This window comes from Heloderma suspectum, chromosome 1 (assembly GCF_057233095.1).
Source record: "Heloderma suspectum isolate Gila_16-S chromosome 1, 16-S_ref, whole genome shotgun sequence".
NCBI lineage: Eukaryota > Metazoa > Chordata > Lepidosauria > Squamata > Helodermatidae > Heloderma > Heloderma suspectum.
In genome coordinates, this window is record NC_139458.1 from 128,734,062 (window position 1) to 128,761,086 (window position 27,025).

Below are 27,025 nucleotides of genomic sequence, written 5' to 3' on the forward strand. Positions count from 1 at the left end.
GACCACTGAGGATGATCTTAAGGTCTGGGCAGGCACATATGGGAGGAGGCGATCCCTTAGATAACCTGGCTCCAAGCTGTTAAGGGCTTTGAATGTTAATACCAGCACTTTGAATCAGTCCTGGAAATGAATGGGCAGCCAGTGCAGCTGGAAAACTACCGGTGTAATATGAGCTCATTGGCCAGTCCCTGTTAACAATCTTCCTGCCCCATTTTGGACCAGCTGAAGTTTCCAGACCATTTTCAAAGGCAGCCCCACGTATAACACATTGCAGTAATCCAGATGAGAAGTTATCAGAGCATGGATAACTGTAGCTAGGCTGTCTCTGTCCAGACAAGGATGTAGTTGGTATACCAGCCTAAGCTGATAAAAAGTGCTCCATGCCACTGAGTTCACCTGTGCCTCAAGTGACAGTTCTGGATCCAAGAGCACCCCCAAACTATGAACATGATCCTTTAGGGGGAGTGCAACCCCCTCCAGAACTGGTTGAATATCACCTAGCCGGGCAGATGAACCACCCACTAACAGTACCTCCGTCTTGTCTGGATTGAGTTTCAGTTTATTGGCCCTCATCAAGTCCATTACCGTGCCCAGGCACTGATTCAGAACAGCCACTGCCTCACCTGGGTTTGATGAAAAACAGAGGTAGAGCTGGGTGTCATCTGCATATTGATGGCACCTCAGCCCACACCTCTGGATAACCTCCCCAAGCGGTTTCATGTAGATGTTAAACACCATGGGGGATAAAATAGAGCCCTGTGGAACCTTGTGACATAATTGCCATGGCACAGAGCAATAGCCCCCAGCTCCACCTTCTGGAGTCAGCCATCCAAGTAGGAGCGGAACCACTGCAGTGCAGTGGCTCCAACTCCCAACCCAGACAACCTATCCAGAAGGATACCGTGGTCGATGGTATCGAAAGCCGCTGAGAGGTCCAGGAGAATCAACAGGGTCGCACTCCCCCTGTCCCTCTCTTGGCAGAGGTCATCCCACAGGGTGACCAAGGCAGTTTCCATTCCAAAACCAGGCCTGAAGCCCGATTGAAATGGATCTAGATAATCCATTTCATTCAAGAGTGCCTGGAGCTGTCCTGCAACCACCCGCTCAAGCACCTTGCCCAGGAAGGGGATGTTGGCCACTGGCCTTTAATTGTTAACATCCTCCAGGTCCAGGTTAGGCATTTTCAGGAGTGGCCTAATTGCTGCCTCTTTTAAAGAGGCCATCACCACTCCCTCTCTCAAGGAGGAATTTACAACCTCCTGGAGCCAGCCAGACATCCCCTTCTTGTTTGATGTAATAAGCCATGAAGGGCAAGGGTTGAGTACACAGGTGGTCGACCAGACCTGGCCAAGCACCTTGTCTGCATCCTCAGGCTTCAATAACTGAAACTCATCCAATAAAACTGGGCCAGACGGTGCTCTGTACGCTTCTACCAATGGAACTGCATTAATTGTAGTGTCCAATTCATGATGAATCTGAGCAATTTTATCTTCAAATTGCCATGCAAACTCATCACAGCGTGCAACGGAGAGTTCCAAAGTCTCTCTCCCTGTCCCAGAATGTAACAGGCCGTGAACCACTTGGAAAAGCTCTGCTGGATGACATTGACAAGTTGCAATGCTGGTGGAAAAGAACTGTCTCTTTGTCACCCTCACCGCCACAGAGTAGACTCAATAATGAGCTGTAACCTGTGTTTGGTCAGACTCAGCATGACTTTTCCTCCACCGGCATTCTAGCCATCTCCTTTTTTGCTTACTTGCCCTCAGCTTGGGTGTATACCAAGGAGCTGGCCGGGCTCTGCTCAGAGGGAGAGGGCGCTTGGGCGCGATCGTGACAACCGCCTGAGTCATCTCTGCATTCCACAGAGCAACCTGAGCTTCGACAGGAGCACCAGCCATACCAGCAGCCCTCTGGAATCCATCAGAATCCATTAGCCTCCGGGGGCAGACCATCTTAATAGGTCCCCCACCCTTGCAGAGGGGGAAGGCAGCCAAGAGTCTAAACCTCAGCAGGACATGATCTGACCATGACAAAGGGACAGATGTTAATTCCTCCACTTTCAGATCACCATCCTCCTGCCCAGTTGAGAAAACCAGATCAAGCGTGTGTCTTTTTACATGTGTTGGGCCGATGACATGCTGAGACAGCCCCATGGTTGTCATGGCGGCCATGATGATCTGACCCGGATCATGGAAGTTGAGATTCCCCCAGGACCATCATCCTAGGGGTCCTCAACACCTAGACTGAGACCACCTCCGTCAGCTCAGGCAGGGAGTCTGATGGGCAGTGGGGTGGGCAGTACACCAGCAGAATCCCTAACCTGTCCTGGCTACCCAACACAAGGTACAAGCACTCAAGAACTGCACTTGAATATTCAGAATGCTGCAGTCAAACTATAGTTATGGGGAGAATGTGATTCAGTGTTCAGTGCTAGAGCACCTGCTTTGCTATGCAGAAGGTCCCAGATTCAATCTCCAGGTAGGGCTAGGAAGGAATCCTGCCTGAAACCCTGGAGAGCTGCCGCCGGTCAATGTCAACAATACTGGGCTAGATGGATTCATGGTCTGATTTTGTATAAAGCAGCTTCCTGTGTTCTTATGTTATAACAGTTTCACTGTCTACCAGTCTGTTTCCAGTCACAATTTGAAGTGCTGGTTGTGACCCTGAGAACAGGTTATCTGACAAACTGTATTCTTCCATATGAGCCTATGAAGGTTTTAAGATTCTTGGGAGGGACCCTTTTTCTGTCCTGCCAACATTTGAAGCACATTTGGCAGGAACTTGAGAGACGGCCTTCTTGGTGGCAGTTTCCAGGCTCTGGGGCTCCTTATCATAAGAACACAAGTGCCATGCTGGATCAGATCAGCGGTCCATCTAGTCCAGCATTCTGTTCACACAGTGGCCAACCAGCTGTCAACCGGGAACCCACAAGCAGGACATGAGTGCATCAGCATCCTCCCGCCCATGTTCACCAGCAACTGGTATGCGTAGGCATACTGCTTCTGATACTGGAAGTAGCATAGAGCCATCAGAACTAGTAGCCATCGATAGCCTTTTCCTGCAGGAATTTGTCTAACCCCCTTTTAAAGCTATCCAAATTGGTGGCCATCACAAGAACTTGTGGAAGTGAATTCTGTAGTTTAACTATGTGCTGTGTGAAGAAGTGCTTCTTTTTATTTGTCCTCAATCTCCCACCAATCAGCTTCATGGGATGACCCCGGGTTCTAGTATTTTGAGAGAGGGAGAAAAACGTCTCCCTATCCACATTCTCCACACCATGCATAATTTTGTACACCTCTATCATGTCTCCCCTTACTTGCCTTTTTCCCAAGCTAAACAATCCCAGCTGTTGCAACCTTCCCTCATAGGGGAGTTGATCTAGTCCCTTGATAATTTTAGCTGCCTTCCTCTGCACTTTTCCTAGCTCTACAATATCCTTTCTGAGACACAGTGACCAGAACTGTACACAGTATTCTAACTGTGGTCACATCACAGATTTGTAGAAGGGCAGAATGATAATGGCAGTTTTATTTTCAATTTCTTTTCTAATTATGTCTAACATGGAGTTTGCCTTTTTTATAAGTGGCCACACACTGGGTTGACATTTTCATCAAGCTGTCCACCACAACCCGCAGATCTCTTTCTCACTCAGTCACAACAAGCTCAGATCCCATCAGGTTTTATTTGAAGTTGGGATTTTTTGCCCCAACGTGCATCATTTTACACTTGCTTACATTGAACTGCATTTGCCATTTGGATGACCATTCTCCCAGTTCGGAGAGATCCTTTTGGAGCTCCTCATAATCACTTTTTTCTTTGAGCACCCTAAATAATTCCATGTCATCAGCAAACATGGCCACTTTACTGCTCACTCCTAATGCCAGATCATTTATGAATAAATTAAAATGCACTAGTCCTAATACAGATCCTTGTGGGGCCCCGCTATTTACTTCCCTCCGTTGGGAGAATTTACCATTTATTCTTCCTCTTGCTTTGTTCTTTAACCAGTTACTGATCTATAAGAGGATCTCTTCTCTTATTCCATGACTGCTAAATTTGCTCAGGAGTCTTTGGTGAGGGACTTTATCAAAACCTTTTTGGAAGTCCAAGTAAACAATGTCTACCGGACCCCTGTCGACATGTTTACTGACACTCTCAGAGAACTCTAAAAGGTTAGTGAGACAGGACTTACCTTTACTGATGCTGTGTTGATTCTTTTTCAGCAGGGCTTGTCCTTCTATATGCTTACTAATTTTAGTTTTAAGCATGCTTTCAACCAATTTACCCAGAACAGACATTAAGCTAATTGGCCTGTAATTTCCCAGACCCCCCCTGGATCCCTTTTTAAAAATTGGAGTTACATTGGCCATCTTCCAGTCCTCTGGTACAGAGGCTGATCTTAGGGACATGTTGTATATTTTGGTTAGAAGATCAGCAATTTTGTATTTGAGTTAACAACTCTAGGATGGATACCATCTGGGCTTGGTGATTTATTTATTTTCAATTTGTAAATACAGTTGACAACTTCATCTTTTGTCACTGCTATTTGCCTCAATTCCTCAGATTCCCTTCTTGAAAACATCAGTTCAGGCAGACATATCTGTCCTGTATTTTCTGCAGTGAAGATGGATGAGAAGAATTCATCCAGCTTCTCGACAATCTCCTTGTCCTCCTTTAGTACTCCTTTAACTCCATTGTCATCCAACAGTCCAGCTGTCTCCCTAGCTGGTTTCCTGCTTCTGATATATTCAAAGAATTCTTTATTCTTGACCTTGATATTGTTAGTAAGATGCTCTTCAAAATGCTTTTTTGCATCTCTTGTCTGCTCGCACCACCATTGTGCAAGCTTGTGCTCCCTTTTGTTTTCCTCATTTGGGCAAGACTTCCATTTTCTGAAGGAAGTCTACTTTTTGCTAATAGCTTCCTTGACACTGCTCATTAACCATGCCAGTGACCTCTTGGATTGGGCTTTGGTGTGTGCAACCATTCTGAATATTCAACACCCAGCTACGGCTTGTTGTGCTGTGCGAACCCAAGGACTGTGAGTTATGCGAGGGTTAAACAACCTTCACATAACCCAACAACAGACCATGGGTTATAACCGACATTTCCCAAGTTGGTACAATACAAGATGCAGCTGGGCATTGAATATTCAAATCTTGCCCAGCACATGCTGCAGCTCACCGTGGCTTATATAAACCACAATGGGCTGTTTTGATCATGCTAACCAGATCATAGTGAACATAACAGAAACCAGTGGAGTAGTAGTGGGATATGGCGATCTCTGGATATAAACCTTATAGGAAGGCCAGAGAAGGATGTATTGGGGGTGGGGGTCATGTGTAATATGAAAAGGGATATCCAGGAAATAAGGGTGCAATCCTACTCATGTTTAGACAGAAAAAGTCCTACAACTCCCTGCATCCCCCAGCCAACTGAGGAATGCTGGCTGGGGAATGCGGGAAGTTGTAGGACTTTTTCTGTCTAAACATGCATAGGATTGTACCTTAAAGTACAAAAAACAAAGGCAGCCATGTTGGCCATAAGAAAAAAATATCCAAAATCCATATGGTGTAATACTTTTATTAGGTCAACTGAAAGATCACAGAAATGTAAACGCTTTTGAGATCTCCAGATCTCTTCATCAGGCAAGACATGACAAAAAACAGGTTGGCAGGGTGGTGGTGGTAATATGAGTAGCAGGGAAGCTAACTGGATGTTATAGTCAGGATGTCTGTGTAGTTAATCTTAAAATGATATGGAGGCAGAAGGTGTGCAGGCATTCAAATTGGGCTCTGTCAATGACCCTAGGACTACTGGGAACAAGAAAGTACCAGACAATTGTTGACCCTCCATTTTTGAAAATATAAAATCCACCTAGCTGTTAACTCAAAACAGGCACTATCCTGGGCAAACCAGACAAGTTTCTTGGTTCGTGGAAAACAGAAGTAGAGTTCAGCTAGGTAGTTTTTATATTAACAAAGCTGGGGATGAATTTAGAAGCTGTGCTAGGTAAAAACAAGGAGTCGATAGAAGCCAAGTTGGGACGCTTTACCTAGTAGCTTGCCCCTTCATGGATCACTAGCTTGTTGAGGCGAGGGGGCTTGTGTAACTCAGTGAAGCCATAAGCTATGCCGTGCAGGGCCACCCAAGACGGACAGGTCATGGCAGAGAGTTCTGACAAAATGTGGTCCACTGGAGAAGGAAATGGCAACCCACTCCAGTATTCTTGCCAAGAAAACCCCATGGAACGTATCACAAGGCTAAAAGATATGATGCTGGAAGATGAGCCCCTCAGGTCGGAAGGTGTCCAATATACTACTGGGGAAGAGCAGAGGGAATTTCCAAGTAGCGCCAGAAAGAGTGAAGCGGCTGGGCCAAAGCTGAAAGGACACTCAGCTGTGGATGTGTCTGGTGGTGAAAACAAAGTCCGATGCTGTAAAGAACAATATTTAGGAACCTGGAATGTAAGATCAATGAATCAAGGTAAGCTGGAGGTGGTCAAACATGAGATGGCAAGATTGAACATCGACATCTTGGGAATCAGTGAACTAAAATGGTCAAGCATGGGCGAATTTAATTCAGGTGACCATTATATCTACTACTGTGGGCAAGAATCCCTTAGAAGAAATGGAGTAGCACTCATAGTCAACAAAAGGGTGGGAAAAGCAGTACTGGGGTACAATCTCAAAAACGACAGAATGATCTCAGTACGAATCCAAGGCAAACCATTCAACATCACAGTAATTCAAGTCTATGCCCCAACCACTGAGGCCAAAGAAGCTGAGGTTGATCGGTTCTATGAAGACCTACAACACCTTCTAGAACTAACACCAAAAAAAGATGTCCTCTTCATCATAGGGGATTGGAATGCTAAAGTAGAAAGTCAAGAAATCACCGGGATAACAGGCAAGCATGGCCTTGGTGTACAAAATGAAGCAGGGCAAAGGCTAATAGAGTTTTGCCAAGAGAACACGCTGATCATAGCAAGCACTCTTTTCCAACAGCACAAGAGGCGACTCTACACATGGACATCACCAGAGGGTCAATATCGAAATCAGATGGATTATGTCCTTTGCAGCCAAAGTTGGAGAAGCTCCATACAGTCAGTAAAAGCAAGACCTGGAGCTGACTGTGGCTCAGATCATGAGCTGCTTCTTGAAAAATTTTGGCTTAAATTGAAGAATGTAGGGAAAACCACTAAACCATTCAGGTATGACCGAAATAATATCCCTTATGAATATACAGTGGAGGTGAGGAATAGATTTCAGGGATTAGACCTGATAGACAGAGTGCTTGAGGAACTATGGACGGAGGTCCGTAACAGTGTTCAGGAGGCAGCAACGAAATCCATACCAAAGAAAAAGAAATGCAAGAAAGCAAGGTGGCTGTCTGAGGAGGCTTTACAAGTAGCTGAGGAAAGAAGGGAAGTGAAAAGCAAGGGACAAAGGGGAAGAGATATCCAACTGAATGCAGAGTTCCAGAGAATAGCAAGGAAAGACAAGAAGGCCTTCTTAAATGAACAATGCAAAGAAATCAAGGAGAACAATAGAATGGGAAAGACTAGAGATCTTTTCAAGAAAATGGGAGATCTCAAGGGAACGTTTTGTGCAAAGACGGGCATGATAAAGGACAAAGAAGGCACGGACCTAACAAAAGCAGATGAGATTAAGAAGAGGTGGAAAGAATACACAGAAGAACTATACAGGAAAGATCTGAATGTCCCTGATAGCCATGATAGTGCGGTCACTGAACTTGAGCCAGACATCCTCGAGAGTGAAGTCAAGTGGGCCTTAGGAAGCATTAGTAACAACAAAGCTAGTGGAGATGACAGTCTTCCAGCTGAGCTATTCAAAATCCTAAAAGATGATGCTGTTAAAGCGCTGCTTTAACAGCAGCCAACAATATGCCAACAAATTTGGAACACTCAGCAGTGGCCACAAGACCACTTGTGGTCAGTTCACATTCCAGTTCCAAAGGGCAACACCAAAGAGTGTTCAAACTACCGCACAATTGCGCTCATTTCACATGCCAGCAAGGTGATGCTCAAAATCCTACAAGCTAGGCTTCAGCAGCATGTGAATCGAGAACTACTGGAAGTACAAGCTGGGTTTCGAAGAGGCAGAGGAACTAGAGATCAAATCGCCAACATTCGCTGGATCATGGAGAAAGCAAGAGAATTCCAGACAAACGTCTACTTCTGTTTCATTGACTACGCTAAAGCCTTTGATTGTGTGGATCACAACAAACTGTGGCAATATTGTGTGGATCACAACAAACTGTGGCAAATTCTTCAAGAGATGGGAGTACCAGACCACCTTACCTGTCTCCTGAGAAACCTGTACAAGGGTCAAGAAGGAACAGTAAGAACCGGACATGGAACAACCGAGTGGTTCAAAATTGGGAAAGGAGTACGACAAGGCTGCATATTGTCACCGTGCTTATTTAACTTATATGCAGAGTACATCATGAGAAACACCAGGTTGGGTGAATCATAGGTAGGAATTAAGATTGCCGGGAGAATTATCAACAACCTCAGACATGCAGACGATACCACCCTAAAACTCTCTGGAAAACTCTCTGGAAAAGACCCTGATGCTGGGAAAGACTGAAGGCCAAAGGAGAAGGGGACGGCAGAGGATGAGATGGCTAGATAGCATCACTGATGCAATGAATATGGACTTGAGCATGCTCCGGGAGAGAACGCAGGACAGGAAGGCCTGGCGTGCTGTGGTCCATGGGGTCACGAAGAGTCGGACACGACTTAATGACTGAACAACAACAACAACCTAGTAGCTGGAGGGGATGAATGCTCAAAAAATCCCAGGTTCAGGTGGTGTAAGGGCTGCAGTTATGTGGATTCAGGAAATAAAGGTCGCTACTGAAAACGAGATAACTGGTTGACATGCGCAGCCCAACCAATGCTGTGAAATAACGTAGAGGCTATTTCCACGGGTTTCAATGGGACTCGCCCCCACGTGAATAGGGACTGGGCCTTATTCTTCCACGTCACGGGATTTTCCCGTCTCAAATGGCACACTGGAAGCACATTTTCTACGAGCTGGCGGCGACGGCCGCCGTTTCGACCGCCCCCCCCCGATTCCCTGCCGCTCTCTCCCTTCCATCTGAGGCGGGCCCCCTTCCAGACATGAGGCGCTCCCCCTCCCCCCTTTTCCGTACGCGCATCTCCGCAGGGAGAGGACCCGGCCCACCCCCGAGCACGAGGGTGCCGCGACGCCGGCCGCAGCAAGGCGGCGCGAGCAAGGCGGCGAGAGTTCTGGCGCGGGCGCCTTCGCGTGGGGCTGGGGCGCTTGTGCGTAACGCAGAGAGTGGCGGGGCGAAGGGGCTGCAATTCCAGGCAGCGGCCAGGGGCGGCGCCGCCGCCGAGCTGGAGCTGGGAGAGAAACTGTGCGGACATCCTGGTTTGTACCACTTAAAGGAAAAGCCGGAGCGAGCGAGCGAGGGAGAGCGAGGCGCGTACCCGGAGAGGTTGGCGCTTCCCCGGCTGCTTCTCGGCAGAGGCGGAGCGAGGGCAGGCACCCCAACGGCTGGATCGCTCGGTGAGTGCGGCTCGCTTCTCCCGAGCCCCCTGCTGCTTGGCTCTGCGATGCCCGAGATGGGCTAGCGAGGTGTGGGGAGGCTCATCTTCCCCAGGCTTTTGGCAGCCTACCCTCTCTCAGCCCAAGGACGGCTGGATCAGCGTCCCCAGCCCCACGCGAAGCCTGAAATGCTGTCGCTGATCGCCGGTCCCGGTGGTTTGCGAATGCCGCGGGGTTGCAGCCCCTTTCTGCCCCCCCGCGCGCGTTCCCTCCCTCCCCGGTTGCATTAGCCCTGCAGCGCGCGCGCTCGGTTGCAGCCCGGCGGGGATTAGCCTCCCACGTAGCGCGCACGCGTGTGTGTCCTCCTCTCCTGCTGAAATGCAGACCGAAACCGCAGGGTTAGAGATCGGTGCCTGCGATGGACGCCCCTGTTAATCCAGAGCGGGGTGAGGAGGGCGGGTTCTCTCCTGACTCCACCCGAGATATCCTCCCCACCCCTCTGGGGGTCTGTTGCATCATCCCCCTTCCCCTGGAAGTGGAGAATCGCGCGATGAAAACGCTCCTTTATCTTTACTGCATCTTTACCTCCTTTTTCCCCTGTAATGCAGCTTCCTTGGAACAACTGAAAAGGTTGCATGGAGCCCAGTTTTCCCCTCAAACACATGGGGAGCTTTCCCCCCAAAGTATTTTTACAATTAACCCAATCCTGTATGCTCCACATCACTGGTTGCCTTTGATTTGGGGGATTTAAAAACAATGCCTTTAGTTTTGAGAGCTGTGGTAGCTGGGAAGGGAGAAATGTCAGAAGAAACTTGAGGCTGAAGTATGAAGGATGCAAAGTAAATGTGGAGTATGAAGAGGGCAGTTGTGTTTCAGAGTCCTCCGAAATCTTATTCTTGCATGTGATACTTGAGAGTCTGATCCTTTGTGTGTTTACTCAGAAGTAGCTCCTCTGAGTTCAGTGGGGCTCACTCCCACAGTAAAGTTCATAGCAGCCCTAGCTCCACCGTGGCCTTTCCACAAATGGCTTGCCGTTTTCAGCATGTTTTCGATTTACTTCTGTTTCATGCGTTCGGCGTTTGAGGGGGTGGAGATTAGTTTGAAAGATGTTGTCTGTAACCCTGGAACATTCGAGATGAAAATCTAAAATAATATTCCTTTGCTTCTTCAATTCAACCCAGTGAAATGTATGGCAATTCTTTCTCATACATCCCTTTTTTGTAGGTGGGTGAACAAGCACGTGTTGTCTTTAATATCTTGGTTCTGTCTCTGTCTGAGAGAGCTTCCTGCTTGTATAAAACAAGTTATCTCTCACACAGTTGCAGAGTTCAAGGGAGTTAATGCTGTTTGCGTGACAGATTTGTCTGCAATGTGTCCATATTCCAAGTTAAGAATACATTATGTTCTGTGGGAGAGCTCAGCAAAAACGGGTCCAGGCAAAGTTTTTAGATTCTCTTCCCATCGCAGAAGTGATGTCTGTCCTCCGACCTTGTTCTCCAGCAGGGTAGCCACCTCTCTGTGCCGCCTCCTACACGCCTCCTACACGCAGCGTGGCACATTCTCAGGCCAGAGTCTCCTCCCACCCTGAGTAAGAGGGCAGCTACAGTCTGCCAGATCCAATCAGACCGCATGGAGAGAGAGTTTTGTTTTATTTTTAATTTGAGAGAACAGAGCAAGATGCAAGCACACACATACATGCAGTGGTTGATACATATTGAGGTGGACAACCTGATGAAAATGTCAACCTAGTGTGCGGCCGCTGTGAAGAAGGCAGGTTCCAAGTTAGGCATAATTAGGAAAGGAATTGAGAATAAAACTACCAAGATCATACTGCCCTTCTGCTGCAACCAAACTTAGAATACGGTGTACAGTTCTGGTCACTGCGTCTCAGAAAGGATATTGTAGAGCTGGAAAAAATGCAGAAAAGGGCAACTAAAATGATCAAGGGGCTGGATCATCTTCCCAATGAAAGAAGGTTACAACAGCCGGGATTGTTTATCTTGGGAAAAAGACGAGTAAGGGGAGACATGATAGAGGTGTACAAAATTATGCATGGTGTGGAGAATGTGGATAGGGAGACGTTTTTCTCCCTCCCTCAAAATACTAGAACCCGGGGTCATCCCATGAAGCTGATTAGTGGGAGATTGAGGACAGATAAAAGGAAGCACTTCTTCACACAGCACATAGTTAAACTACAGAATTCACTTCCACAAGTTCTTGTGATGGCCACCAATTTGGATAGCTTTAAAAGGGGGTTAGACAAATTCCTGCAGGAAAAGGCTATCGATGGCTACTAGTTCTGATGGCTCTATGCTACTTCCAGTATCAGAAGCAGTATGCCTACGCATACCAGTTGCTGGTGAACATGGGCGGGAGAATGCTGATGCACTCATGTCCTGCTTGTGGGTTCCCAGTCGACAGCTGGTTGGCCACTGTGTGAACAGAATGCTGGACTAGATGGACCCTTGGTCTGATCCAGCAGGGCTCTTATGGTCTTATATAGAGATAGAGTTGACCATAGCATGTTGTCCATGAGGGATTTGCTGTCAATAAATATCCTCAGAAGACCTGAATTAACTCACTGAGCTTTTCACTGCATGCTTGCATGGTGTAAAACTGATCACACCGCCAATATATTAAAAATGTGGAGCTTGGTAAATTTGGAGCTTGGTGTTGTGTAATTCAGATGTCAAGGATGTAAAGCAGCGTTCCCCGATCTGGTGCACTCCAGATGCATTGGACTATGATGCTGGTTGGGGGATGATGGGAGTTGTGGTTCCTGATCTCTGGAGGGCACCTGGTTGGGGAAGGCTGCTGTAAGGCATGATGATTGGAGGGCTTGTCATCCAAAGAAGGCCTCGGGGTTCTCAGATTCATTGGATCTGAACAGCCCATCCTGCAGGCAGGGCAGTGTGGAGTCCATCTGTAAGGTGGGTGTTAAGCAGGCATACTCCAGGGCCCTTCTTCTAACCTGCTAGTAATAAAAAGGATGTTGTAGCTCTAATCTGTCCTTACGTGTAGCCACAGGGCTGAGCTGCCTCGTACTGTATGCATCATATAAGCCGGGTTTTTCAAGTGGGCACCAAGGCATTCTCCAGGCGCTTTTTCAAATATGTGAATATGAAGGATTGGTCTCTGATAGCCATAAAAGACGTTTCTTTGGGCTTGTGTTTTTACTTGCCTAAATTTTCTAACATAAACTGCTAGGCATTGGATTTACCGTGGTAGAGATTAGAATTTGACCTCGGCTCTGCAACTCCTCCGCCATATGTGACCTTGAGCATGCCAGTTTACCATTCTGCCTTTCCTCTTGCCTTTTATTTGTGTTGCCTGTTTAGATTCGCGGCTCCTCTGATCATCTGCTCTTTGCTTGCTCTGATATGTGCTCATACAGGACCTAGCACAAAGAGTGTTAGTCAAATGTGCCGCGGCTGTTCAGCCATGGGGCAGCTGTAGTGAATTTGATGCTCAGTGATTGTGTAAGACCGTGCTCAAAGATTTTCCTGACTTGAGATGGTGGGAGTTGTAGTCCAACACGTATGGAGAGTGCCAAACTGGGGGAGGCTGTTGTAGACAGATGGCTGGGTTCTTAGCTACCAGTCTTTAGACAAGGACACATCCTTGCCATAGACGCTTCATTAAAATGAACGGATGAATAATGCATGTGGCTGCATCTCTTTTTAAGGGGCCCCAGCTCATTTGGGTGGCCTGGAAAATGAAATACCCAGCAGGTTCCTAACAGAGTTGGTCAAAGGGGGAAAAATACATTTTTCATGCCATCTGTCCTATAAGGAGTTGGGGTGACACACTTCGGAGTGTCTCTTCCCCCATTGTAACCCTCCCAGCAACCCTGTGAAGCAGGTTATGCTGAAGTGATCCAAGATCACTCGTTGGGCGTCATGTAAAACCCAGGTCTTCCTAATCTAAGTCCAACATCAGCCACAATTAGCCCATATCATTAGTTTTGGATGTCCTTCTCTGGGCTGTTGAGCCAAGAACATCATAGAATCATAGCATAGTAGGGTTGGAGGGGGTCTATAAGACCATCGAGTCCAACCCCCTGCTCCATGCAGGAATCCAAGTCAGAGCATCCCTGACAGATGGCTGTCCAGCCCCATCTTGAATGCCTCCAGTGTGGGAGAGCCCACCACCTCCCTAGGTAGTTGGTTCCATTGTTGTATTGCTCTAACAGTCAGGAAGTTTTTCCTGATGTTCAGCCGGAATCTGGATTCCTGTCACTTCAGCCCATTATTCCATCTCCTGCACTCTGGGATGATTGAGAAGAGATCCTGGCCTTCCTCTCTGTGACAACCTTTCAAGTACTTGAAGAGTGCTATCATATCTCCCCTCAGTCTTCTCTTCTCAAGGCTAAACATGCCCAGTTCTTTCAGTCTCTCTTCATCGGGCTATGTCTCCAGTCCCCTGATCATCTTTGTTGCCCTCCTCTGAACCCCCTCCAGCTTGTCTGCATCCTTCCTAAAGTGCAGTGCCCAGAACTGGACACAGTACTCCAGATGAGGCCTAACCAGTGCTGAGTAGAGGGGAACTAGTACTTCCTGGGATTTGGAAGCTATACTTCTATTAATGCCAAATAGCATTTGCCTTTTTTGCAGCCACATCACATGGTTGGCTCATATTCAGCTTGTGATCGACAACAATCATATTCAGCTTGTGATCGACAATTCCAAGATCCTTCTCGCTTGTAGTATTATTGAGCCAAGTATCGCCCATCTTGTAACTGTGCATTTGATTTCTTTTTCCTAGGTGCAGAACTTGGCATTTATCCCTGTTAAATTTCATTCTGTTGTTTTCAGCCCAGCTCTCTAGTCTATCAAGATCACTTTGATTTTTGTTTCTGTCTTCCAAAGTATTAGCTATCCTGCTCAATTTTGTGTCATCTGCAAATTTGGTCAGCATTCCCTGCACTTCCTCCTGCAAGTCATTAATAAAAATGTTGAAGAGCACTGGGCCCAGGACTGAGCCCTGCGGTACCCCGCTCGTTACCTCTCCTCAGTTTGAGAAGATACCATTGATCTCCTTGAGTCCGATTCTGTAGCCAACTGTGGATCCACCGGATCGTTGTTTCACCTAGCCCACTTGGAGCTAGTTTGCTCATCAGGATATCATGGGGCACTTTGTCGAAAGCTTTGCTGAAGTCGAGATATATTATGTCCACAGCATTCCCACAGTCCACAAGGGAGGTTACCTGATCAAAAAATGAGATCAGATTCGTCTGGCAGGATTTGTTCTTGACAAATCCACGTTGGCTTCGAGTAATCACTGCATTGTGTTCAAGGTGCTTACAGATTGATTGCTTTATAATCTGCTCCAGAATTTCCTCAGGGATTGATGTCAGACTGACTGGTTTGTAGTTCCCAGGTTCCTCCTTTTTGCCCTTGGGTGTTTTTTCCCCCCTCTAGGATCGCTACCTGAAAGAAATCCAACAGGTACAGGTTCCCCGATCACTGCAACTCTGTGCCTGCAAGAGCTTCATCTTCTGGATTTCTGCCTGTATTGCAGCTGTTAATTTGCAGCAAAACTTGGGAGACTTGCCCCCTGCCCCCACACACATACACATCAAAGTACTGTTACTACTACTAAGTATCAGTGTGATCCATTGAATGGAACGGTGGAGTTGGCTTGGGTTCCAATCTATGTCCTGGCATAGCCTTTTCAGGTGGTGGTTTTTGGGAGGTCACTATCCCTTGGTCCCCCTTTCCTGTTTGTAAAATGGGAATAATAGCAACCCTCCTTCCCAGGCCTGTTTGGAGGACTTAATATTCAAGACAGTAATGTATTTCCTATGTAACCACTACAATCCTAAATATGTTCCTTAGGAAATTAGACTTCTTGGCCTTGATGGAACTTACTCTTAAGAAAGTTTGCTTAGGACCAAAGTGCTATATGAAGGCATAAGCTTCCTAAGGTGCAATCCTGTGCATGCTTAGACAGAAAAAAAGGCCTACAGCTCCCAACAAACTCTGTCTGAATGCGGTCTGATTGGATCTGGGCATGCTGGGAGTTGTAGGCCTTTTTTTCTGTCTAAACATGCATAGGATTGCGCCTTTAGAAAAATATTTTCCCAAGTGCGCACGCACACACACACGTACTCACAGTTCTAAAGTATGGGTACACTACAAATGGTTAATGCTCTGGTAGGATAGTTGTTAATTTCATGCTTTATGATGGGTAACATTTATTACCTTCCTTGCTTGCCAGTTTCTAAAGTGAGGTTAGCAATTGTGTGTTCATTTAGATTTATACCCTGGGGTTTTGTGTGATGGTAGCCGGCCGTTTGCAGTCACTGAAGGAGGACTCAGGCTCCAAAACCTCTGAAGGTTGGTTACATGCTGTGACAGTGTGCAGAGGCACTGATTTTAAGATATGTAGGGTATTTTGTCAAAGTACATTAGTTTATATAACCCCATTCCTGTAGAGCATTGCACAAGTATTGTCCTTTAAAGGAGGCCAAGCAAAGGGAGAACATTTGAGCTGAAAAGGGAAAGCTAAGAAAGAAGCAAGATACAGAGCTGCAGAAAACAATCTAAGCTTGAAGCCACCAAAAGATGGTATGGCTGAACTTGCAAATGCTACGAAAAGTCAAATACAGTGAGGGAGTAGTGGTATTAATGGAATATATAGCACTTTATCCATGGAAATGGCCCTATTAAAACCACTCAATTTAGCATTGGTATTAGGCTAGATCTTCACATCCAGCACAATGAGGTGGGAATGAGATGCTAAAGTCCTGAGCTAGTAGAGGGAACTGCTTCACTTCAGACTGTAGGTGGGGAAATAAATTTTTTAGTGCCCTTAAGTGTACCCCCCTGCAAGTAGAAAGCTAGCACAGCAGAGAAAGGGCTAGGTTTGAGGGCTGGGCTAGAACAGCCTTCTTCAACCTACTGCTAGCTAGGGACGATGGATGTTGTAGTTCAACACATCTATGGAGCACCAGATTGGGGAAGTCTGGGCTAGAATGTTTGCCCCTTTGCTACTATTTTTATGGTTGCAAGGAGATTTCTATGGGGAAACATTTCAATATTCCACCATTACATGTCGTATGAAGTGGCACAGCACATTCTACCTCTTCAGAACTCTACCACTTCGTTCATCTGCATATGCAGATCCAACCTTAAAATATATCAGGCAAGATCAATGGTAGTCCATGCAGAGACTAATCCCCTCTCATTTTTGCCCATTCCCTTTAATCAGAGAATTTATTACAGAATAACGAAGTAAAAGTAATAGCCCTTCCATAATGCAACCAGCCCAACATACTGGAATGCTATTTAACTGCGTCAGTTGCCTTAAGATTGTTGGGTAACGTGTCGGATGAGGTGTGCTTGGTTCTAGGCTGCTGAAAAAGCATTACAGTTGCAACACATTTTTCCCACAGACATGCAGATTCCTAGATCTCTACATTTTCTAGTAATTCCTTTGTTTTGCACTGACTGGTTGACTGGGGAAGAGGAAGTACTTCTGTAATCTTTTTTTTGGTACTCGCATTTTATTTCAGTTTTAGGCTACCACAGGAATTCCGTGCAGATTCAGCATGGCATATACAGTTTGTTCCATCTTACCTGTTTTATCATCGCACAACCCTGTGAGGTTGGTTAGACAGAAAGAGAGACTGATTTAAGATCACCCAGAGAACCTCAGGGTTGAGTGGGGATTTGAACCCAGGGCTCCCTAGCCCAGTCTTGCCCAACCTAAGGCATTCCAGATGTGTTGGAGTATAACTCTCTTCATCCCCAGCTAGAATTGTAGTCCAGAGAAGGTGTACATGTCATTTTGGTATTTGCTTCAGGTGCAGAAACATCTAATGTCACTACTGACTGGGGCAATAGGTAGATTTTTAAAGAATATATACAACATCTACAGTCGCTGGATTTTTTCTTGATTCCCCACCTGAGTCGTCATACAGATCATACAGAGTCCTCTAGCAATACTGCTAGATTTCAGACTTTCTCAGAAGGGAAGTCTGCAAAAATAAGAGCCATGTAAACACAGCATATTTTGTTTGGTTCAGATGTGACATTTCTGGCTTAATAAATCTTAGTTTATTAAGCCAGGAAATAGCATCAGGCCCATGTGTTTCCCCCTCACCCCTCCTTTTTGTTGGCTTCAGTGCTTCAATCCTGGATTTTAGTTCCCATTATATTCGAAATACGGACCATTGGTTTAATGTCAGTTTACTAAACAGGTTTTGAAACCATTGTTAGATCAGATCAGTGTGTGGGCCCAGAGCTTGTTCTTAGCTCAAACTATGCTTTATTAAGCCAGGACTGTTATGCCCAGACTGACAGTTCATGTACTTCAGGGCTTACTAGAGACATGCTCCTCTGTGTCAGTATCCAGTGGGAAGACTCTAATGCCAAAGTGTTTGCCCTGGTGCAAATTTAAGTGTCTGCGATTGGTATCTGTATATATTCAAAACTGTGCCACCGATTGAATCACAATTTGTGATGGTCTGTTTGCACCTTATTTCAAAACCATGTTTTATTTCTCCTTTTCTATTTTTGTGGATCCACCGGCTGCCAGTGCAATCCACTTGGAAGAAGGCCCTTTAGCAGGAATTCCTGTTAAGTCTATGTGGATTCATTGAGTGTAAATATTAGTTTTTATGTGGATACGTCGCATTAGATTTGAAAATAGGTGCTTGTATAAAACTGCATCCCCTTGACCAAAAGCCATATTAGTCTAAATTGCACTGCAAACTGTTTTATCGCCTTTTGGTTTGTAATTAGTTGTTTACTCATCCTGCACAGCTTTCACATTTCAAGGCAATTTCTATCGAACTCTCGGTATCAAGAGACACTGACCACCTGTATTCTTTTGCAACTGTAATTAAGACACTGATATTTCAGTGGTAATTCCAAAATGCTTTGAAATGCCTTACAATGAAAACAAATTAAGGGATCCTCTAGTTTTTTCCCAGAGGAGGGAAATTGTTCAACAGATGGAAAGGAAAGGACATCTACTACTGCCAGTGAGCTTGCATGTGACTGTGCATGTATGTGTGTGTTTGGCATTCAGATGCCTGTTCGCATACCTCCTACAACGTGAAGTACGTGATGATATTTCATCACCCACCCACACCACTTCTCTGGGCTTGAATGCAATGTGAAGAGATCTCCGAGTTATTCTGTTTCTGCAGCAGTACAAACACAGCCTTCAGCTGCTGTTTCCAGGCTGATCCTGATAATCCATGATCTGGGGCAGATGGGGTGACACAGCAGACTTGTAAACTGTTATATATCCTAGGGGGTGGGGGGACAGGGACTGTGGCTTAGTTGTTGTTTTGAACCTTGGCAGCTCCTGTAGAGGTGGGAGCAGCAACAGTGGGTGGAGTTCTTCACTTCTTTGTGTGGTAAATAAAGAACAGTTGTGTTTGAGGTCTGCTGATTTTTACAGTCATTCCCTCTACCTATATAATATAGACACAGCTATTTGCTGGAAACAGGCATTCGGCTGAACCTTATATTATGAAAGGGGGCTTCTGACAAAGACAACGTTCAAGTTCAGTAGAGGGCTGGTGGTTAGAATGAACTGTGATTTGTTTAAACAAGCCAGCTTCATAACCTGTGGTTTGAAGTTGGCTTGTTTCAAACAAACCATAGTTAACATTAACCACAGTTTGCTGATGAGGTGAACACAGCAAGCTGCACTTAGCAAAAATAAAAGCGAAAGCTTCTAAACTCCTCCATCCTTTTTGTTTTGTTTACAAAACCCCAAGAAAGTCAAAGTTATTGCCAGATACCAGGTTCTGTAGCTTGGATACCTATGAAGGCAGAATGGTGGCCCTGGGAGGGTATAATGAGAATTAATAGGTGAAGCAATGAGATCAAGGGAGAGGCATGAATTTGAGTAGATCTAAGGAATAACCCCCAAACATCCTGTGATGGAAATAGCCCACATTGTCTGTATTTGAAGACATCCCCAGTTGCAAGGAGCCTGGTTTATCTGACTGTGAGGGTGTTCAATTTCCTATGGAAAAAAGTGTCTTACACAGGTGCTGGATGGGTATTCTTTGTCACACAGCCCGAATGAGGTCACGTCTCCCTGCATTTGCATAGGGTTTGAAATCCTTGTTTGTCTACCCTTCAAGGATGAGCTGGTTTTCAATCATTTCTCTAAGCCCTTTCATTTCTCTAAGCACTTTCTATCCACCCAGATTGGATCAGCTTTCTATCTTAGAGAAAAGATGTGGGCAATTCAAAAGAAAAAGATTTTCTTTGTAGCTTCCAGTTAAACCAGAGGTAGGCAACTTGTAGGCCTAAACATCTAGAGGGCCACAACTCCCATCAGCCCTAATCAGCATAGCCAGTGGTGAGGGATTATGGGAGTTGTAGGCCAAAACATTTGTAGGGCCACAAGTTGCCCACCCCTGAGTTAAACTGAGCTAGTCATTGGGTAAGCATCCTGCTTCTCCTGGCTTCTCTGTCTGAGACAAGAGGGAACTGATTCAGTTTTGAAATGGGGGTAACCAATGACTTTCAGAAAAGCATCCTAATGTTTATTTTAAAATATTTCTTTACTGCCCTTCATCCTAATTGATTTCAGGAGATTTGACAACACAAATAAAACTATAACTGTACAATATAAAACAATATAACCTGAACAAAAATAGCAGATAAAATACTAAGGGTGCAATCCTATGCATATTTAGACAACAGCAAAAAAGAGAAGTTCTCCAGCTCCCAGCATGCCTGCTGGGAGATGTAGGACTTTTTCTGTTTAAACATGCATAGGGTTGGGCTCTTAAACTACTGAAAGTGGCAACAAAATGTGTAAATGCCTGGGCACATAGAAATGTGCTTTTGCAAGATGCCTGAAGGATAGCCACGTAGGCACCAGGTGGGCCTCCTCAGCATGGGCATTCCATAACTGGGCCACCAGAGCTGAAAAAGCTCTCACTTTCATTGACAACTGTCTCACTTCAGTTGTGGACCTTGCTAGTTATAAGATCTAGGCCAGTCAGTGTAAAAGAAAACATGTATTATTCTATTTAAATGTAATTTGCTATTTTTAGAAGTTGCTTCTTTTTACTTTTAAATCTAACTTATGATTTCCTTAAATAAATTCAGTGTTGCTTTTTAATTTTACAATACCGTTTCCTAGGGATTTTCACTGCTGGGTCATGTTACTAGATAATATTGGGGTTTCTGTTCATAAGAGGATCTTAAATAAGGCTTATCTAAATATCCAAGATGTTAGCAGTCTATTTGGTGTTTGAAAAAAATGTTTTGACCTCTGGAATGGAGAGTAAGGGAACAGATTGGAGTACAGGGCAGAAAGTCAAAAATAATTCCTCCTTTCAGGTGACTTCCACAGTTGGGGGGGAAAGTGAGTATAGAAAAAAGGAAGCTTAATCCTAACAGGCCAAAACAATACATGCAGAAAGTGACTGGTTCAGTCCCTAGCATCTCGGGGCAGGGCTATCCTACCTGAAAGCCTGGAAAGCTGCTGCCAGTCAGTTTTGACAATGCTGGGCTAGATGGACCAGTGGTCAGGCTCAGTATAAGGCAGCTTCCTATGTTCCTGTCATATGTTGAAAAGTCCATGGCAGACACACACAGGGCATCCAAATGTGTGTTGGGAGGACAGCTGATGTTGCCCAGTGCATAGGGTGGGGTTGGAGCAAAAACATAAGATGTCCCAGCCGTTTGTGACAAATCTGGAAGTTAAGCGCCCAATCTTGTGTTCTGCAGTTATATATGCCCTGGTGCTGCAAGTGACTCCTTCTGCCTATTTCTACTATAAGTAAAAATTTAAACTGTAATATCAGCTTTGTCCTTGCCTCCCCCTCCCTCTTTTCTGAAGACGGACACCTCAAAGCTTTCTCCTGGACTTGATAGCTTTCCAAAGCTATGGTACTCTTTCCACCCGCTGAGAAGCCTACACCTATAGAGGTGAATTGTTACAAAGCACCCTCAAATGTTTGGGGAAGATAGGGCCTATATCTGTAAGGAGACTGGGGTTTTTTGGTCTTGAAGAAGAGCAGAAAAGCGGTCTCCATAGGATATTGAGGCCTTGTACATCCCAAGTGGAGCTACAGATTTCGTGCATACAACTTTCTGGCCAGCCGTTGTGCTCTGTTTGCTCTAATTCCTCAGTGTTAACACTTGCAAATTTCAGATCCTGCCTCAGGACAACAACCAAAGAAGTCCCCACTATGAACTACTTTATGCTGATTTCTAACATTCTTGTTTAAGCCAAATGGAAGGAAAAATAAAGAATCCAATGTCTTTTAAAGCTGTAAGACCCTAAAAGCCCAATATTGTATAAGCAGGTATGCCTACATGACACTTTTTGTCACCTTTGTTTAAGATAATCACCAAAGTCCCTCTGGCTATCTTGCCCACCTGGATCTATGATAGCCAGAGATACACACTCATCAACTTCCATTCTTTCCTTGCATTAGGGAAGAAAAGGAGCCCATTGTCTTCTTTCTTCCCTTCATGTCTGCCACATAAAGACCCATTTTCCAGCATCCATGAGCAATCTTAGAAGAAAGACTTGTTTTATTTTTCTTACTAAATCCTGAGAGAAGAGAGATAAAAACAGCAACCTAAGTTCATAGAACGTACAGAGAGGGAGACAAGGAAAAAAGATTCCTTCTATTCTTTCTGCTCAGGAGAGCACCCCCCCTTTTCCTCTTCGCTATCTCCCGTTTTTTCCAGAGAAGGAGGTCAACGGAACTTCTCATCACTTCCCAAGTCAGCAGATATGAAGAGGTATATCTTTGCATTTTCTGTTTTCCTTCTAAGTGGTCAACACTGCAATTATTCTTTTTCCTAATATTCCATCCCATTCCAAACTCCAAAGGCCCTTGGCTTTTGGAGCTCTCTCTTGCTCTTTTACACTTCTCCATCCACTTTCTCCCCAAATCCCTGCATTTGCTGTAACCCCCTCCTCCAAAACCCTCTCACAATCCCCCCAGTCTGTTCCTCCCCCATTCAAATTATCTCAAGCTGAAATGTCTCCCCCACCACACACACACACACACACACACACACACACTTCCTTCCCCTTCTCTATGTTCAGTTCTACACGCACACATCTTGCTAGAAATTAAAACTGTTCCCTTTTGAACTCTCTCTCTCTCTCTCTCTCACACACACACACACACACACACTTTTGAACTCTCTCTCTCTCTCTCTCACACACACTTTCACACACACACGATTTTCTACGCATCCCAGTATGTCTAACTTCACTATTGACTTTAACACTGAGAAGGCTAAAGATAACAAGCATATAATGTATGATTCTAATTCCCCAAATGTATATGTGATTCTAATTCCCCTGGTGTGATTTTAATTCATTTTTAATTCTTCTTTAATAAAACAAAGAATTGCTTTGAAAGACCTTGTTGCAGTCTCTGAATCTGTCAGCTTTTGAGGGTACCAGGTTTTCCTAAGTGCCCAGAGTTCAACGCCAAAAGATCCCTCGTGTCTTTGGTTTGCATGTGTGCAATATAAACTTCCATGTAAATTAAAGCAGAACTGCATAACAAAGTACAAGGAGAGGGGGATTCTTGGGCAAAGGAGAGGGGGGCATTCTGACAAGAGCTACAACTTAGAACAGTGAGAGTGGTCCCAGCTGCAGTGTCCTCCACAATGTGGCTTGTTGATATACTGTGTAGCTCTTTGCTGCACAATATGGGAGGACGTTTTTGTGAAAGGTTGGGAGAGCTGCCTGCCCACTTTCCATAGCAAGCACCGTTTTTACCACACGAGTGGAGTCATAGTTCTTCTCAGACCCCACTCCCCAAACACACCAGACCTCTATTTCCCACTTGCATACACTAAAAAAAACTTGGTACTGTCTACTAGCACTTAAGAGCTTAATAATATACCTGAAACCTGAACAGAAAGCTGAACAGTGTTCCCCAACCCAGTGCACTGACCATGCTGGTTGGGGATGATGAAGGTTATAGCCTAACACATCAAGCAGGCACCCAGTAGGGGGAAAGCTGGCTTGAAAATTGCCTAGCTGTGTAACTCTTTCCATGGCTGGATGTCATAGTGGGAATTAAATTCAAATAATGAATGCATTCTGCAACTTCTCTGTTATAAACATCTTTTCCTATTAGGTTCTTTAGAAATTCTCTTTTTCCATATTTCATTTCCGTTTGTCCTTCTTTATGTCACATGCTTATCATTCTCTTTTTGAATTCACCATGTGCCTTTCCTTAAAGCACATCAAACTTGGTCGAATTAATGTAATTAGGATGTGTACTATTAAATCACTTAGGGCGCTATCCTATGCATGTTTAGACAGAAAGAAGTTCTACAGTTCCCAGCATTCCTCGGCCAGCCATGGCTGGCTGGGGAATGCTGGGAGTTGTAGGGCTTATTTCTGTCTAAACATGCATAAGATTTCAGCCTTAAGCACAAAGAACACGTGTGTGTGTGTGTGTGTGTGTGTGTGTGTGTCTAGTAACCAATTTAAGTAACCCCACTGACAAATTATTATGTCCTCTTCTGAGCATTGCAGCAGTTCAGTTCCTATTACTTTCCTAGACAATTAGGTGCTGACTCAAGTGTGCAGAGGCAAAGAGTGACTTTAGAAGCTGTTTTACGAAAACTTTGGGTATTCATGGGGAGAAGAAATGTGTATGAATTTTAATTACTGCTTTTCAAATTACATTTCCCACATTCTCTTCAATAATACATTCATAATTATAATATAGGAAGCAATCATTCTCGCTCTCCTAGTTTGATCTACTTAAGGCAAACTGTAGGGATGTAAAGAACACCTTCAAGTATTAATGTGCCACCAAATGGACCCGGCTTAGCAGGGATTGGAATAGCCCTTTCTTTGATACAGCACAGAGCACTGGCAATCTTTAGGTACAGCCTGTGCCATGGTGCTCCCCTACAGGAGCTCCTTGTTGGAGCATTCGGTGCACTCTGTTCTCCTGAGGGGGCTGCCCCACAGCACGGCAGAGGGGCAGCGGTAGAACTGTGTCCTTCAGACTACTCCCCCCCCCCCCCCGCCCTGCATCAAACTGTCAACTGGAAAGCTATGTGCTGGTTAGTGACTGAAGATGGTACTGGAGGCTTCAAACATGTAGACATATGCTATGTATCCTGGTTGGGTGGGGGTGGTAGTGGTACTGTGGCTTAGTTATTGTTTTGAACCTTGGAAGCTCCTATAGAGTTGGGAGTAACACAGTGGGTGGAGCTTCTGCTGAGTTCTTCACTTCTGTGTGTGATAAAGAACAGTTGTGTTTGAGGCCTGCTGATTCTTACAGTCATTCCCTCTACCTATATTAATTATTGCATTTAATGGATTAAATGCTTTAAAAAACAACAACACTAGGATCTCCTTAGTATGTATACCAAGTTCCAGGTGTCAGATTTCACTGTCTTGGAGCTATGGTGATGTCAGACAGACGGACAGACATACATCTTTTAATATAATCAAGAAAGGACCTAGGACTATCTATTAGCTTTCTGTTAAACAAGGAATGTATTTCCTCATGCAATATGTCAGTCAAGCCCTAAGCAAGAAAACAGCACCCATTGGAATGGTTTAGATGTGATGCCAAGCAATAGTTTAGCATTACATGAATTAGCTTTCACAAGTTTCTGACCAGGTTTGGACAACATGCCATGGCTCCCATGGGTACCAAGTTGAATATGCAGCCCCCTTCTTGAGGGTTGTCGTGTTGCGCAAACCCATCGAGCATGGGTTATGCAAGGGTTTTTTAACGTGAGCGGGGCTGCATATTCAAAATGGTGGCCGCACGCACTGCAGCCTCACCAAAGGTTAAATAACCCATGGTGGGCTGTCTTGTCATTCAAACAGGCTCTGTGGCTCATGCTGTCCACCCTCAACTTTCCTCCTGGCATGGCTGTGAGGAGGAGATTGGAAGTTTTTGCTTTCACTTTTAAACTAAAACTTGGGGGATTTGTGGTTAGTTTAAACTGTGGTTAGTAAACAAGCCAGGACATAAACCACTAGTTGAAACTAACCAGAGTTTTCCCAAGTAAGGGCAGAATAGGGAATTTGACTTAGTTTAAAACTTAAAACTTGGAAGTGAATGCTTCCGATCTCCTCACAGCTGCACTAGAGGAGTCGACGAGGAGGTGGAATGTGTAAGGTTGAGGCTTGTGCAAGCGTGTTCATAGTTTAGTGTTGTGTGTGAAAAGTACCATGGTGGCCACTGGAGGAAACATTTGTTAACACTTCGAACACTGGTTTTTGCCATCTGAGGACTTGTTCTGTAAACAATTATTTATTGTTAGCAGGATTTATAGCACAGATGGTTTACTGCTGTTGAGAATATTTGCATGACCATTCACCACAGTAATTGCTAGCAATTGTTTTGCCTCCCCCGCTGCAAGATGTGAGAAATGTTTCTACTACAAATGGTGCTCTTCTACTACTGGTGTTAAGATGACAGCACATAGTTAAACTATGGAATTAATTTCCACAAGATGTAGTGATGACCACCAATTTGGATTGCTTTAGAAGGGGGTTAGACAAATTCATGGAGGAGAAGGCTATCGATGGCTACTAGTCCTGAGGGCTATATGCTACCTCCAGTATCAGAGGCAGTGTGCCTCTGTACACCAGTTGCTGGGGAACATGGGCAGGAGGGTGCTGTTGTACTCATATCTGACTTGTGGGCTTCTTAGAGACAGGTGGTTGGCCAGTGTGTCAACAGAATGCTGGACAAGATGGACCCTTGATCTGATCCAGCATGGTTCTTCTTATGCTCTTACACTTTAGCCCTATGCAGGCATTCAGCCTGCATGCTAGGGTTGCAGGGGAGTTGTAAGCACTGCCCAAAGTTTGTAAGCATATTCAGTTTAACTCATGTCCAACCTACCTGCAAACCTTCATGCTTCATGTGTGAAAATCTACAGTGCATGCGGGGATGTTCAGAGCAGGGCTTGTATGCCTGTCCCCATCCCACCTCACTTTCAATCCTTGCATGTGTGGGCTGAACGCCTGCATAAGGCTTTTGTTGCAGTCAGATGCAATAAAGTCTAAGCGTATATAAGTACATCCCCAGTTTCTTTCCGTCGTTTCTTCCCTCTGTTGTCTTCCATACTGTCTACATCAGGACCTGCCTCTTTGCCTATTATTATGCCATGGCTGGGATAAACTGTAGTAATAAGGCAGTGGGTCATATACCAGCGGGGGCTGTCTTTCCACTGTGTTTCATGTAGAGTTTTAACTATACCTCTGAAAATGTGCCCACCACCAGTAAATCTGTTTGGTCAGTTTCTCATCTTTTGATGCTTTCAAGAAAAGGGGGAAGGAGCCCTCCAAAATTATTTATCCTTTCAAGATCCCATGAAACATGGCGAAAATATTATCCCATTATGCAGATAAGGGAATGGAGGATCACAGATCTAGAGGCATGTTTCATAGCGATTGAACCCAAATATTCAGGCTCAAGTTAACAACAACCCTAAATCATTCTGTAGAAAGATTTATAGTTGCCTTCTCCAACCTGGTACCAT

General features: G+C 45.1%; 1 protein-coding gene across 1 annotated transcript in view; it reads left to right on the plus strand.

Moving 5' to 3' along the window:
* Positions 1-9,385: 9,385 nt before the first annotated feature.
* Positions 9,386-27,025, plus strand: part of SLC25A22 (solute carrier family 25 member 22) — an 89,741-nt gene continuing 72,101 nt past the window's right edge. Inside the window, exon 1 of the mRNA XM_084856719.1 lies at positions 9,386-9,560. The gene's annotated coding sequence lies outside the window, so the exon portion shown is untranslated. The remainder of the gene's footprint in view (positions 9,561-27,025) is intronic.